This window comes from Rhipicephalus sanguineus, chromosome 8 (genome assembly GCF_013339695.2).
Source record: "Rhipicephalus sanguineus isolate Rsan-2018 chromosome 8, BIME_Rsan_1.4, whole genome shotgun sequence".
In the NCBI taxonomy this organism is placed as follows: domain Eukaryota; kingdom Metazoa; phylum Arthropoda; class Arachnida; order Ixodida; family Ixodidae; genus Rhipicephalus; species Rhipicephalus sanguineus.
The window spans coordinates 58,120,313-58,136,596 of record NC_051183.1 but is presented as its reverse complement, the minus strand read 5'-3'; the positions used below and the strand labels follow the sequence as shown (position 1 = coordinate 58,136,596).

Genomic DNA, 16,284 nt, shown 5'->3' with positions numbered 1-16,284 from the left:
GCTTCATGAGGTCGCGTCGCAGCGCTAACTCATTCATAATAGGAGCTACGGCTGCGACCCAAGTCTTCATTCGAGTGTTTATCCCTCCGAAAGCAGTGTTTTCTAGAATGGCTTCGGATTGCACGCGATCCTCTGCTGGATCAAAAGAAACGGCTGGGAAATCTCACTGTTTCGTTCGAGGGGTGTGTTAAAACGTTCAAAGTTCAGTCGGTCCCGAAAAGCCGCCTACTCGATTTGAGACGCGAGAATGCTCTATTTTAAAAACAGGGTTCTCACGAAACGCTTTCGTGGACCTGAAAGAATACTTCGGCTACGTGCAGCTACCATAGCGAAGTAGGTAAACACGCCTAAATGTAACTGGCGCCTTCCGAGAGGCGAGTGCTCGCAGCGGCATTGTACAAAAGAACAAGACATGCTCTGAACTGATAAGAACCCATACCTTTCTAAGATTGTATAGACTTTTTTTTTTTTATTTGAACATACTGCAGGCTTTTCACGGCCCATGCAGGAGTGGATACAAGAATACAAACTAAACATCGAAAGAGAATACATAACGAAATAACAAGAAAGTGCAATGCCAACAGATCGCAATTCAAACTCCACACACTGTATTATGTTCATAAAAGATTGAATGGTGTTACAGCACACAATATTGTTATCTAGTTGATTCCAATGATGGATAGCTGACGGAAAAAGGGAATGTTTGTGAGCGTTAACACGACTGAAAGGTTGGTGGATTGACTTGGAATAGTTCAGTCGCAATGAGTGTTTAGGCGGGTCTAGCTGGTAATGAGATCGTGATATGCCGAATTGACCATGATATAATTGGTAAAGAAATTTTAGTCGCGAGATAATTCTGCGATGCCAAAGAGGTTTTAAATTTGCCCTTGCGAGCAAGCCTGCAGAACTGGATTGCCTCGAGAAGTCAGAATATACAAATCTAACTGCCAATTTTTGTATTCTTTCTATTTTATTAATTAGATGCTTTTGGTGTGGAATCCAGATGAGATCGGCGTACTCTAAACATGGTATAATTAGTGTTTTGTATGCATTAAGTATGCATACAAAAGGAATGCGCATACTTGGCACAGCAAGAAAAATGCTCCTCTAAATTTCGACTAATCCAGGCCGTTTTCACGGAAAAAGAAACTTCATTTCCTCTTTCATCACGCCAGTGCACGCTGGCCAACCAGTTACTAGCGTCTGGCTAACCTGCTCATCTTTGTTCTTCACACATCTCTCCATTACTGTTTTTCTTTGTTTCTTTATTTCCTCCTTTCTTCCTTTCTTTGTTTTTCTTTCTTTCTCTCTTTCTTTCTTTGTTCTTCTTTCTTTCTTTCTTTCTTTCTTTCTTTCTTTCTTTCTTTCTTTCTTTCTTTCTATAACATTGCATAACGCTCCTTCCTAACGTTTTCCTTCCTCCATGTCAGCAATCGGACCTTCATCCACGTGCTTAGAAGCGCAACACTTCAGTTGTTACAGGGAAGGACGACGGTCATGCATTCATATCCAGGCAACAATGAAACGCGGCAACGCGAAATTACAAGTGACCTCGATAAGAGATCACATTGCCATATCAGAAACGACTGATCGCCGACAAGCCCATGATCGAGAGAGCACCAATCATTGCAAAAACTGCGCATACAAAATACGATTGCCACCAGTGCACCTTAAAGGGCCGCATTTCTGTACGCTCGCCGGCACCGCCTTTTTCGCGAGCATCAGCCCAAATCTGTGATCAATCACAAGCTTCGCTTGAAAATTTGTATCGATATTCGTCAGTGCGCAAGCGAAATGCAGCCTCGAAGAGTATTTTCTTCACGTGTATTCCTTTTATCATGCTGCACCGACGTGGGAGCTGCCCGCGGCGGCTCCTCCACCATAAGGGGACTTTCCGAGTCGCCCTCAAGACTCCATTAAAGTTCGTTGTCTGTCTGTCTGTCTGTCTGTCTGTCTGTCTGTCTGTCTGTCTGTCTGTCTGTCTGTCTGTCTGTCTGTCTGTACTCGACACTGCACATACGCGTGTTTTTGTATTGGGAGGTCCCCCGTACGTTCTCTTAACTATAGATCTCTGAATGTAATACACATTACTAACGACGTTACGTTGTATGCAAAGAAACTCAACTGAATAAAGAGAATGCAGCGGCAAAGATATCCCGACTGGTCTCCTTGCAATGGTAATATGGGTTGCCAGCTCCTTGTAATCGCAGAGTGCATAGACAGAACACCTCTATTTCTGCATCTCTAGATTTTGCGATTGTTGTTTGCTTTCAGCTCAGCTTCAAGTATCCAGACGCTGTTCCTGCCTGTCCTTCATCTCCATATTTCCAGGAGTTTTTAGGATTTCCCTATATGATCGCTGGAACGGTTACCTGTCCTTGACAATAGTTTGGTGTAGTCGTCCGCAATCTGTTTCTGAGATCAGGCTGCGGATCTTACTGGACTTACCATTTGCTCAGCAGCCTTCGTAATGAGTAGTGAGTAATTGATTGTTTAGCACGCAGTCGTCTATGCCCTCAACGTGCGCATTATTATCTGCTAATATCGATTTGACCAATTGGAGTAAGTCTACCCTTCCCCTCTTTTGTAAAGCAGTCAATCGCTTCTTTCCCTTTAACTCTGCTCTCATGAACTACGTATAAAAGTACGTGTTACCCACAACTGCGTCTCTGTTTTAGTAGTTTTCTTTTTTTGCAGTTAGTCCATCAGCTGACCTTTTGCGATGTCGTAACATTCTTAAACAAGATACTTCCAGTTCCGCCTGTTCTTGACACAATCATTCCGTAACGCCATTCCTGCAGAGTTCTGCGGCCGGTCGACACAGGTTGATTAATGTGAAGGCGAGCCATCAGTGCACTGTTTTTGCTCGAGATATTCAGCGCGTGCGCTCACTGATCGGGATCGTGCGTCTGCGACAGCCGACGGACAGACTAACGGTCATTGTGCACGCTCTTCAAAGAGCGTGTTAAAGTAACCATAATTTGCAGAGCTTCCTCGAAGCCGTTGTATTTGCCAGGGATGCCTGAACTGACCCAAACAGCGATAGAAACAGCGGTGATAACGTTCGAACTGTTCGTATCGCAAGCTTGGCCTCAGTGCCAGATCGCAATGGCTTTACCTTAGTATTTCCCGTCATAAATTTGACAAACCTGCGCGGAATGTGCTGACGGCTGGCGCGACAGAAGCCGAGAGTAACATCATGCAACGCATTCTAGTCTATGCGATGTGCGGCGCTGAAGGTAGAGTGTTTAGGAACAGAACTTCAGCGCAAATGAAGACGGACCACGAAGACAAGAAAGACAAGGACTGGCGCTTGTATCGCGCCAGTCCTTGACAAGCGCCAGTCCTTGTCTTTCTTGTCTTCGTAGTCCGTCCTCATTTGCGCTGAAGTTCTGTTCCTAAATGCTATGTACCAACTAGGCCCAACAAAAGTTTTACTGAAGGTAGAGTGGCCACGGTAGAGTGGCACGAATGGCCAAGTCTTCAAAGGTGTGTAATCCGTTCTCAGATGTTTAATGCACCTGCATATGTTTGTTTCAGTGCAAGTTCGGAATGCTTTTGGCATAGGCGAGTGCGCTTCTGTGTTTGCGTTTTCCTTAAGTATCAGGTGTTACCACGATCGCAGCGTTTAGCAAGTCTTCTACATGGTAAAGTATAGTGCTCATGGAATGAAACGTGGCGTAAAGGCTTTCAGTATAACAACTCGTACGTGCAATTGCTCGAGATAGCCATGTCCTGTGTCCACGAATCTGGTCACCAGATGTGATTTTAGCGCTGAGGTGTACGAGCCAAGATGGCGGCCGATGCGGCACAAACTAAACGCGCGGCTGCTGGCGGTGAGGTTGCCGGTGAGCGTTCCTAACACATGGTGAATTCATCCGGTAGACAGCTAGCTCTTCAATCGGTGGTTCTCGGTGGCGCCAGCGGAGCGTCGCTTGCCATGACTTCGAAACTGCACTCACGCGCCCCGCGTAGCGGCTGGAGCTGGCGGATCAGCGTTACGAAGGATTGCAGCGCTCTGCCGGCGCCACCGAGAACCACAGACTGAACGGCTGTCTACTGGATGCAGTCACACGTGACACAAATGCTCTCGCCCTCACCCTCTTCGTCAGCAAACACGCTCTTCGAGTATCGCGTTTCGGTTGCCGAGCCCCGCACACGTATTTTATTTGGCCCTAAATTCACGCGTTTCACCCCGTAAGCAAAATACATCTCCTGGACCTCCTATTACGAAATAACCCAGCACTACCACCTCGCACGTCGAACGAGACCAATGCCGCATCTAAAACTCACGAAACCACAAGAGATCGCGTGGCGTCGCCTCCAAATGAACTGCTTCCCGTGCCCAAGGGTATACCACACATTTATCGCGATCTTTTCACTCCGCAGTGCTTGCAGTGTGGCTCTGTCGCCTTATTCTTGTCTCTGACGTATCATGGGACTGCAGCAAGGATCCCCTCCCCCCTCCTTTTTTTTCCTCACCACTTGCTCGCCCGAGGCATGGGAAGTGTTCTCCACAATACAAGTCTCGAAATACAGATCCGGGCCATTCAACCAGCCGCAGAAGGTGGCAGGCAGGTACGGCCTGACCGCCATCCCTCTGTGAAAGAATGCTTTTTCTCTTCAATAAAGTCGGTTCTCTCTCTACCTCCTGTATCGTCATGGAATTCCACTTGGTCAGCCGCGCAAGTTACGCGTCAATGAGCGTCGCATTCTAGACTTCGTTCTCTTAACAGATGAGGATCAACGCCTGGTACATTGCTGCAATCGCGTCACTTTTGCGCGCACGATAGGCGGAAAGCGAGCGAGATACCGGCGCACTCTATATGTATTAATAATCAGTGTTTAACGTCCCGAAACCAAGATATGATTATGAGGGACGCCGTAGTGAAGGGCTTCGGAAATTTGGACCACCTGGGGTTCTTTAACGTGCACCTAAATCTAAGTACACGGGTCTCAAGCATTTTCGTCTCCATCGAAAATGCGGCCGCCGCGGCGAGCTGCAGTACACAAGCAATAGAGTTCGCTTCACCACCCCAAGAACTTCAAGCGCAGCAACTCCGTGCGAGCATGAAATGCTGTCATCGTTAAAGGCAACAAATTGAACGATAATATTTATTTGGTAATTGTTGGGGTTTAACTTCCCAAAACCACGATTTGATTATTGGTGACGCCGTAGTGGAGAGCTCCGGAAGTTTCGACTACCTAGGGTTTTTTATTCTAAAAAGACAGGGCGTGCAAACGCGGACACTAGAAAGAAGTCAGGACACCACAAACGCACAACGGCGGAAAAGAAAGAAGGCACGAAAACTTATCCGCGCATACCCATGCAAGAGGCGAACCTATCAATCCAGCCCGCGTGGGGGTCTACGTGGAAGATAACTGTTAAGGCATTTGATTTCATCTTTATGCAAGTTAATCGACGGTTGGCTCATGCATGCGCTACCGCGATTCTCGATATGCCATGCTTCAATCATCAGGCGCGTTTCTTCATTTCTATGCCGGTACAACACTGCGCATTCATCGTATTTTGGCGTGCATTTACAATCTCGAACACTAGGGTTTTTAACGTGCACCTAGATCTAAGTACGCAGGCCTCAAGCATTTTCGTTTCCATCGAAAATGCGGCCGTCGCGGCCTGGATTCGATCCCGCGAACTGCGGATATTGAACGATATAAATGAGGTACTTGTCAGGTAATTTTTTTGGTGTAGATAATCGATTGAACGATGGCTCACATAAAGCAACCTCGATTTTAAAACGTCATTTATAGAAATTTTTGAACATGTGTTACAGAGGACAGCAGGAAAACACTCTGAACGATCCATAAATTGGCTCTCCAGAAAATAAATGTCATCTCTAATATGCATGTACTACTACACATACCTGGTGGCGTTGCGTATATATCGGTGCACTGGCTTCCAGGCAGCATCTACATGCAAGCTTTATATTGGCTCGGAAAAGTGGGCAATAAACAGCCCCCCCGCCCCCTTCTTTCTAAAAATGACTTCGTCTCGCAGTCTAAACCACGGTGCAATATAGGACTGCTAAATAAATAAACACAAGAAATGAAAAACTAACAACAATGTGAAAAAGTACAACACCGGACCGGGATGGAGGCATATCAGCTCATATTCCTCCATCTGAAGTCTTCTAAACAACCACTGCCTTTTTCGCTTGCCTGGCACGTGCACCATAACGCATCGTGTGGTTTCATTTAGAGGACGCTGCAGAAACACATCTGCGGGAAGGGCCTGGCCAGCGATAATGACTTCCAAAATCTCGAAGCCTCTGTATAAACGCGGCATCCCGCCGCCACTATCTGGTTTTGTAATGAGGGCCTCATCGCTACAATATGACGCGTGGCTTTCTTTTCATTTATAATTTTTTGAGCGCCAGCTGATACAGCCGCTGCACCTGGAGCGCTGAGCATAGCGTTCTTGTAGTTTCCTTATTCGTTCATTTATCGCAACACGCTCGGCACGTGGGACCTTGAATGCAGATCACGGTGTGTCACATCTTTCTGCTTTTTTTTTTTTTTTTTACCATCACTTCTTCAGCGATGGGAAGCGCACGTTGTGCTATGATGCCGGCAGTCAAATTTGCCCAGGGTTTTGCATAAGCAATGAGCAGGCATATATTGCGGCTGCACACCACGAAAGCTGTTTTCATTTGATTCCGTGAAAGGCGTCAGCTTCTCTTGTTTTTTTCATTTCAAGAGCGTCACAGCAGCCAAGACAAGCGCTGACTTAAGTTATGTTGAGCTTGGTCACCATACAAGCTTATTTAATTAACCTTAACAAAACGATTCAGAAAGGCTAGAATGCTGACATGAATCGTCGAGGATGCATGGACGTGATGACAGTGCGTAATTTGATTAGCCGCGTGCTACTATAGCTGCCAAGGGGTAGTGCTGCCGAGCTCACACAAACGCACTATATTTACAGAACATTTTTACAGAACATCATGCCTATGAAGTGGCTTTGACGCCATTTTCGTATATCACCTAACATACCACAACTGTATCTTATACTTCTGCGTACAGCTTTATCTTCCCTTCATCCTCAATATGTACCGGCAGGCACTTTCGTGACCCAAGATCTTCGCGAAGCAGCAGGGGCGTTCACGCAAACATAATAATAATGATATATGGGGTGTAATTGCCCAAAACCACGATATGATTTTGAGGGACGCCGGAGTGGGGGGCTCCGGAAATTTCGGCCACATGGGGTTCTTCAACATGCACCTAAATCTAAGTACACGGGCCTGAAACATTTTCGCCTCCATGGAAAATGTAGCTGCCACGGCCGGGATTCCATCCCGCCACCTTCGGGTCAGCAGTCGCGCGCCATAACCACTAGACCATCGTGGCGAGGCTTCACGCAAACATGCACAGAAGCTTATTCGCCGTATGCCATTCTCCAAGACTGCATACGCCTGTTTCTGTTCACCTACATATTATATATATATATATATATATATATATATATATATATATATGAACATCAAGTGGGGGAGGGGGGATGTAGAGGGACAGAAGCAGCAAGCGTAAAATATGCAGGAGCGACTACTTGCGTACCGAGTGGTGCCCCGTCAGAGACGACGCCGATTGCTCATGTCAAATAGGAGGAGGCAAACATCCCCAAATAACATTCCCGTATTTTCTGCAGTCATCCAAAACGGGTATAGGCACACGCACTGGAAAACGCACTATTCTCTCGAAAACCAAGTTCCACATCGTCGGCACGCCCGCCAGGCCGCGCCGTATCTACTCCTCTCTCGCCGAAAGAGCATAAAAGATCAAGGAAACGAGTGACAAACGATTCCACTTGCTCGTACGTACAGCACCTGATTTGCCTCCTTCTTCCGAGGCGCTTCTTCCGTTCGACGAAGGACGTCGGGACCGATAGGAAATCTCGCGTCGGCGCAGAAGAAGCTATCAATCTCGACATCTACAATGGTTCGGGTCTGTGTCAGAGGCAAGGAGAGCGCCCTACTCTGTTCGCTCCTGCTGTCTTGCAGAGCGCACCGCTTCCACACTCCACCCGGGGAAAACAGAAAGAATTCCCCGACCTCGTTTCCAGCGGGACTCTGATTCGCGCAAGTTGCAGTGCTCATAGTTAACTGGGGAAGAAAACAGCTTGATAAGACGGGGCCAAAAAGGAACACTGTGTCTTCTTTGTTCCTGTTCCTTCTGTGCAGCTTTTCTCCCCTTCTAGACTGCCGTCTAGAAGGGAGCGCGAGACGTTACGGATTGATCTGTGCACACGGTACAAACCGACCAGTACGAGTACAAAATGTAAAAAAATGCAGGTCACGAAGAATTCCCGGCTCTGTAGACTCTGTTGTCTGCCTGCGAAAAACCAAATACAGTCTGTTCCGCGCCGAGCCGCTTCTTTGTTCGAGGCAAATATTTCCTTCTGGCTCGTCGCATTGCGAACTTTCTTTCTTCATGTCCTCGAACAGTCATCGTGCAGGTATAGCTTCGTTTTCTCATGCCTTACTCCGTTGGTGCCGTTAAGAATCGTTTTGTTTCCTGTCTAGTCAGCTAAGACCGATTGATCTTCGTTATCCCGAAAGAATATGCAGGGACACAAAGGCCCGGAACTACGAGTACAGCGCTACCATTAAAGGTGATCTCTCACGTAAATGAGTTCCGAGTGGAGTGCTACAATAATGTCCTTTAAGTGAATTTGCAGACACGCGACTTCCGCATGTAGATTAGCTGGCTGATCAGCGATTCGCAATCACCAAAGCGCAGCGTTTAATGCAGGTATAATTCTATTTGGAATGCATACATATTATAAGGTAGAAAGGCGTGCTAGTTGGTGAATATGCCTACTTAAGGTACAAGCACGAAAACGACATGCACTCAGAAAAAGGACACAGGACGAGCGCTGGGCCCTTCTCTTTCTGTATGTCTCCCTCGTTTTCGCGTTGGTATTGTAAGTGCGCTTATATGTGGATTCCAAAGTAATATTTCAGAAGAGCGGGGGCAATCATAAGTAAAAAATCTTTCTCGCTGTGCTTTTACTTTTAAGGCGAGCTTTGTCGGCATCGCAGATTGAAAACTCCTTGGACCGTCTTACAACATCAACAATTATGCCACAGGGACTTTCTAATTGCACTGAACGATAATGCATCCTGAATCTCTTAGATTCCTGTCTACATGTTGTAACAACTGAAGCTAAGTGAAAGTCCGCCTCGGTGGTACAGTGGCTACAGTGCTCGGCTGCTGACCCGAAAGTCCCAGGTTCGATCCCCCGCCGCGGCGGTCGCATTACGATGGAGGCAAAATGCCAGGGGCCCGTGTACTGTGCGATGTCAGTGCAAGGTAAAGAACGCTAAGTGGTCAAAACTTCCAGATCCCTCCACTACGGCGTGCGTCATAATCATTTCGTAGTTTTAGTACGTATACAACCCCACTAAATATGATTAGTATATATTGAAGTGAAGTGATCCCGCAAAGCGCTTAAATATACGACGGCAAAGCGCTAAGCATACGGGATTGACTCAGAAGGGTTCTTGTTTCTGCAATCTTTCGCTTGTTCTTCGGCGCTTTTCGCGTGGCACGCTGGCTAATGTAGATTCGGCCGACGGCACCACTTTGGCGGTCGTCTCAAATGTCCCATGGTGCGTCGGGATGTGACGTGTATATCGACGCGTCATCGTCTTCTGAACTCAGCCGTGAAACACAACCTTCGCACTTGTCGGGTCTTGTCTTTCATCCCTTTGTTGCTTTTACGCTTTTTCGTTCAGTACAGATTGACGAGGTAGCCCAGCCACCCGCCTGCCTTTGAGCCCGGACTTTTTTTTTCCCGATGTCATGCTTTATCTGGTCTTATCTATAAGTCCTCCAAGTGTATCGCTGATTGGTTCTGAACCTTTCCATCACTTCCACTGAAGCTTAAGCTATGGGGCGTAATATGAATAGCAGTGAAGGATAACGTTTTCTTTCTCGCTGTTCACAAACTGTGTCACTTCCTTGAAGCTTTCTAATGCAGGTGTTTACAGAGCTTTTTTTTATTTTACCTATTATTTTAACACGAAAGTGTTTTATGCCGGGGTCCACCAAGATTTGCATGACGTATTTCCGTCACGCAAATAAGTAAGCCAAATTAATGCCATTAAATGACAAAAAAAGAACAAAAGAACGTTCCGTTGACAGGACACGAACCTATGACCTCTCGGTCCGCGACGATGGCTGGCGGGCGTTTAGCTCACTGAACTACCGCCATACACATAACGGAGGCTACATGGACGCGTCTATTATCTTTCACACTTTCCTGTCGCAGTGCTCTTGCATGGATGGATGGATGGATGGACGCTATGAGCGTCCCCTTTATAACGGGCTGGTGACATGTGTGCCACCAGGCTCGAAAAAAAAAAAAAATACTGCGCCGTTGCTGCGACCGCCCCATTCTGCGCATTTCCAATAGAAGTGTAATTTCGGTTAATACACCGCGAGGTGGTGGCTTTAGCCCTAGCCTTACTCATAGCATTCATCCATATAAAAAAATAGCTCTCCAACGCTCGCCTGGCTGTCGTACCGCGTTCCCCGCTCACCTTCTGAGAATTAACTGCCATGCTAGAGGGAAGACACAACGCGCGTAGCATTTCTCTTCGTGTTTCACGACGCCTTGGAGGAGTGAATATCGAGTATCAGTGTTTATTATGTACTTGCTAATGCCATATTTGCGCGGTATTCGCTATATGCGATGTCCACGTATATGTTAAGACCTTCAGCTACCGCAAGGGTTAAATCATGATCATGGCCGTTAGTTGTCGGTACGGAGATGTGCCACTAGGCGTCAATGTGAGCGCGTCCACATCAGGTGGTGCTACATCTGCCAAACAACAATAGACGTTGTACAAGCTCTGTGATACCAATGCACTAAAGCAATCAACTACTTCTGTGACGACACGTTTCACTTTCGTGTTATACCGATTCCTACGACAGAGGGATCAACCATCTTTTTTATAGTGGCGTCCGGAAATCCAACGTGAACGCCAATAAAGAGGAGCCCAGTGAAGAACTATTAAAATGCCTTGGCAATGTTTTGTGTTTTCACATTGACAATTTGTACTGCACTGGTACTGATACGCCTACCATCTCCGAACGTGTGATTTCGTATCACAAGAACGGCACGAGGTCTAAAATTATTATTAACTGTTTGTTACAATGGAATGTTCTTTCCAATGCTTCGTGCCAATGTAACTTTGGTTGCAGCTTTTTTTTTTCGCAGTTGTGCTGAGGGGCAGGCTTTCATTCCACTCGATATTCATGAAAACTAGCCACGATGGTCTAGTGGTTAGTGGTGCTCATGAGATATCGCGAGAAAAACAATAGATGGTCGATACATGCGCTCTTCCCAACACGTTGAACGTTACACAAGAAATATTTAAACTTGGTGATATTTTTATAATTCCATCGAAAAAACTGCCGCGGCGGCCGCATTTTCTATGGAGGCGAAAATGCTCGAGGCCCGTGTACGTATATTTAGGTGCACGTTAAAGAAACCCAGGTGCCCGAAATTTCCGGAGCCCTCCACTACGGCGTCTCTCATACCATATCATAGCTTTGGGAGATTAAACCCGATTATTACTATTATTTGTACTTAAGGCTGCAAAAGGTTCTCATTATACCAGACAACCTGATAAGGCTGGAACAGCATACATTATTTGCACTTATCTCAACTAAAATCATATATGTTACTTCTGACCACCCAGTGTGTGCCGCTTTCTGACCGCCTAGTCTGTACCTCCGCGTCCAGGTCTGTGTGGAACGCGCGAGAGCCGGCCTTGCTCTGGGGGGCGACACCTTGCGGTGTTTGCGGCGTCTTCGTGGAGCATGCGCAGCCTAATACATAGAGTTTCCTATAAATACGCTAGAGGGAAATGTGACGCTAGTGTCTATGAGAGGTGCAACTCATGGCGCTTCAGCCAGCATGGGAATGATGGGTAGTACACGTATTTGTCTAAACTTCGTTCTTTCGGCTCCGTTTGGCTCCGCGTCGCCTGCGTGAGCTTCGTCGCAAAACGAAGTTCAGCAAAAGTCAGCAGTTCCACTTGACCACTTTATCCTTGTCCGGCTCACCAACTAAAATCTGTTCACGAAGTTCACGACAGTCTATTCTATTATTCGAAACGAACGCCAAAACACAACAATAAACAAAGCCACAAGTGCGTTCGAAGCCGTAAGCACGAGGATTAGGCAAATTCGTGTCATACCCATCATTCCCATGGTGGCTGAACGATCGCAGCGCCAGAGTCCCCTCTAGCTAATTTTAGGAAACTCTAAAGCCTGTTTCACATGCAGCGATTTTGCTCCAAGAGCGGAGCGGCTGCCATCGCGGGAGCCCGAAAACAGGTTTTAAGGGCGACCAAAGGACGCTGCGATCTTCTTCGCAACATTTGGAAAAATTCGCTAGCGGCAGAGCGTCTGCCCAAGGTCAACCAATGGGGGAGCAGTGACGCGGGGAGCACGTGACTGTAGGGATGGAGACGAGAGCAGCCGCGCGCGCCGGGAGGAACTCGCTCCGACTCGGTTTCCTAGCAGACGACATTCGCTGCAACGAGCTGGCAGTGTAGAAAACGCCGTTCTTTTCTATTTGTTGTTCTTTACTGCGCTTCCATCAAAGCAGACAAATCGTTTGCACGTGTCATTTTGTTCTTTTGTATTTTTATCGAATCGTGACACCAACATAGGTCCAGACAGGGGGAACCTACGACACTCCGCACTTGTTCGCAGTAGACGTTTCAGTTTTTTTTTTTTTTTTACTACTCTGGTGCAGCACGTTCGAATAGTTTACTGTTTTCTTTTCCTTTTTTTTTTAGTGGTCACGTACCCCGAAGACGACAAATGCCGCCGCCTCTTTACTGCAGAATGCCCATAGGCAAAAAAGAAAAAAAAAGAGACGAGCTCCTTCACAAACCCACAATGTCGTCGACTGGGCCGCTGGCATCCGCTTGCCGGCCCATACGGCGCACCAACGCCTTGCGGCATTCGAGACCAAAAGCCACCGAAAGCCCTGTGAAAGCTTAAAACCCCCAAAACAAATTCTTTCTTTTGCTTTTCCAAGGCCAAGTGTATGTGCGTGCAACATGACTTGCGTGGTAAAAAAAAGAAAGCTGGAACAGAAATAAACGTGACCACTGAAGTTGTTTAATTGCACTCTGATACATGCATAGCTGCTACGCATGAGTGGCAAAGGTGAAGAATGTCCTTGTTTAACCGAATATGCACTCGCCCTCAGGGCGCTTGCCGGATCTCGATGTCAAAGAATGACGCGTTTGTGCTGATAACACGCGCCCGCCTCTTTCAGAGCAAACGATGCGCGCTTTCTGGCTATATACGCGGTCACATGAAAGAGTGATAACCTCGGATAGCACGCTCAGCCAGCAAAACTAAGGCGCTTACCAACCTCATTTCTGGTTTAAAACAATGTGCGCAGATGTGGATGTCCATTCGCCACGCATACTCCTAGGCGCACCACGTCAGAGCCCGCAGATGCCTCAATGTGTCTCCCCGCAGAGCAAGGCCGGCTGCTCGCGCGCTCTACACAGACGGCGCCAGCGCTCTACAATATATCCAGAGCAAATGCCCCTATATGTCTATTAAAATAATGTTCTCAGATTTTCTCAGATTTCAGATTTACCGTTGCGCGTCGAGTGTACATTTAATGTACCTAATTCAAGTACACTTTTTTTATTAAACGTATTCGAGGAGTGATTGGTGCCCATGTATGGTACGGGCTACCCCTCTTCTCCTGTATGATACAAGCGGTAATGTCATGCAAAAATAGATACACGATTGTATACTAGGGTGCAGGCGTCCTGTATGTCGACCTGTCCCACGATGGCTTTCTGGGGTGCCGCCATATGGCGTCTGGATTTTTGATTGTATGTATGAGCACCTCTAGGAAAGCATTGCCCATGTCTCCGCACCTGCCTTTGTACCCCCTTGCCACAGTCTAAAAACGAAGTGCTACTATTGTGCTATGGAAGCGGCACCAAGTGTTTACCTACGCTGTCGCCAAGGGTGCGACAGCTGCTATATAAGCGCGGTATGAAAATGCTGGCGCCTCACGCTGCATCAATTAACCTTTACGAGGTTCGATTCGCTGTAGCGCGATCACATATTCTAGCATGTATCGCTTAACACGAGCCGACGTCAACTTGCTGGTTGGTAAATAAACGAAGTGTTCCTTTCAAAGCATGCACCTCTGTTAAGGAGTTGGCGCGGGTGAGAATACTTGGGGGCAGTGAAACATTCGCGCCACTTTCATAATATAAAACGGACACCAGAAATATTCACAGAACTCCGAAAAATGCAAGTCTACTGAAAATGGGCACAACTGTGTCCTGTGTTCTTTTTCATACTTGTGTGAAAATGCGTGCTCGGCGCCACCCTCTAAAGTTAACAAACTCTGCGCAACATTCAATGGGGCTCTTGGTCGCGTTTCAAAGCAGCCTTGAAAAAAAATGTCCTGCATAAACAAACGGTTATTGGGAGTGTTTCCGCATATCTTAAGTTTAAGCGTATTCGGTTACATCTAGCACTGTTCTTTGGCGGTGAGTTGCCCTGTAACAGTGAATGAATAATGACCTTTTAAATTGGATGTCTACACACTGCACGTTATATAGCCACGAGACCTGTAGCACGACCTCTGAACAGAGGCTGTGGCTGCGGTAGTATGTATTTTAGGAGCTCGTGCCTCTGTGCCCCTCCGTTGAAGGTCCTGCCTGAGGCACGTAGTGCTACTCGCAAGCTCTTACATTTTTATCTTACCATAAGGTGGAATTTCTTATACGTTTATGACAGGCCTCTTCTGTCATTAAGCATTTATGGGTATCTTTGTAGGAACGGATTGATTTACAACCACATTCCACATTTCACGTACCAATGTGAACTGGTTCTCACGTGGCTAATGCTCTTTGGGTAGCAGTGGTTAAAACGGCATGAAAAGCTACCGGTCCATCAAACCAGAAGTATTTACGACAAGACCTGAAGAGGGAAAGTGTAAGTAACAAGTAAAAAAAAACTGCAGCAGAAACAAAAACAAGCACATTCAGCGCGATAGCTTGCCGCGCACAACGATATTTTTGTTCGTAAAAGCTTGCGTTGAACCTCTTGTAAAATCACCACTGGGACAAACCATTGCGGATAAGACAAAGAAATTGACAACCACCCGTTTTCAGGTCGAAGCCACAAAGATAGGGCCATTCCGCAACTTTGCGGGATTCTGCAGGACAGGAAGGAAGAAACAAGCGGAAAAACAGGGAGGTTAGCCAGTTCGTAGACCGGCTGGCTACCCTGTGCTGGAGCAAGAGGTAAGGGGGATAAAATACGATAGAAGAGCGCAGAACAGATTTGCAATGATAATTGCAGATGTCCATAGGACACTCATAGGCAGCAGCTTGCGCTCCTGTTGTCTTGGAAAGCTTTTACACAGATTGAGGAGTCAACGTTATTGAGGAGTCAACGTTACACAATCACTGAAGTTCGTAAATACATGTTCAGCCAAAGAAGGAAGGAAGTGGGAGGAAAGGCAGGGATGTTAACCAGTTCACAATAGCCGGTATGCTACCCTGCACTGCGGAAAGGGATGACGGTGTTTAACAAGGCAGGAACGTAAGCTGGGACACTAATGTTTGGGAACTGTACAGGCTTGCTGTCAAGGAAGTAAAGGATTCGCTAGTCCAAAAGTCCAACCCCCTAACGTCTGCTCTAACCTAGCTTATCCTAACCTACACTCTTTTCAGTAGCTTCCGTACAGCCTTGAAGGCAATATACTATGTGAAAATTTTTCGAGCATGTGTCAAGAATCTGACATTTTTTTCGGCTAGACACAATTTACATGACCTAACAAAGAACTTCAACGCGAACTAATGCGCATAGGTAGTCAGGGCGGATAGAAAACTTGTCAGAATTTCCCGCGTAAGAGCTAGCACGCTGAAAGGCTGGACTAGTTTCGATTTCGACACGGATTGGCACGGTGTGGTGTCTCGCGCTGTACAACGATTCGCGCAACAATTCCCCTCCCTCCGTGGCGCGATGCGTTTAGCCGCTCGGCCACCACGCATGCATCCTCTAGCATAATAACGGCGAGCTGTTTAAATACACTATTTACCATTGGTGGTATGCACATCTCGGAGGTTCTTAAGTGGCTTGACTATCGCCTGCGGGATGGCTCGAAGGGCCCACGGGCGCGCTTTTAAACGGCATCGCCTGGCCGTGTTACCGTGTTTTGTCGCGCCACATGCATGTATATAGAAGCCGGAG

General features: G+C 46.9%; 1 protein-coding gene across 5 annotated transcripts in view; it reads right to left on the bottom strand.

Moving 5' to 3' along the window:
* Nucleotides 1-16,284, bottom strand: part of LOC119401974 (uncharacterized) — a 244,290-nt gene that overhangs the window by 23,239 nt on the left and 204,767 nt on the right. The gene's annotated exons all lie outside the window — the stretch shown is intronic.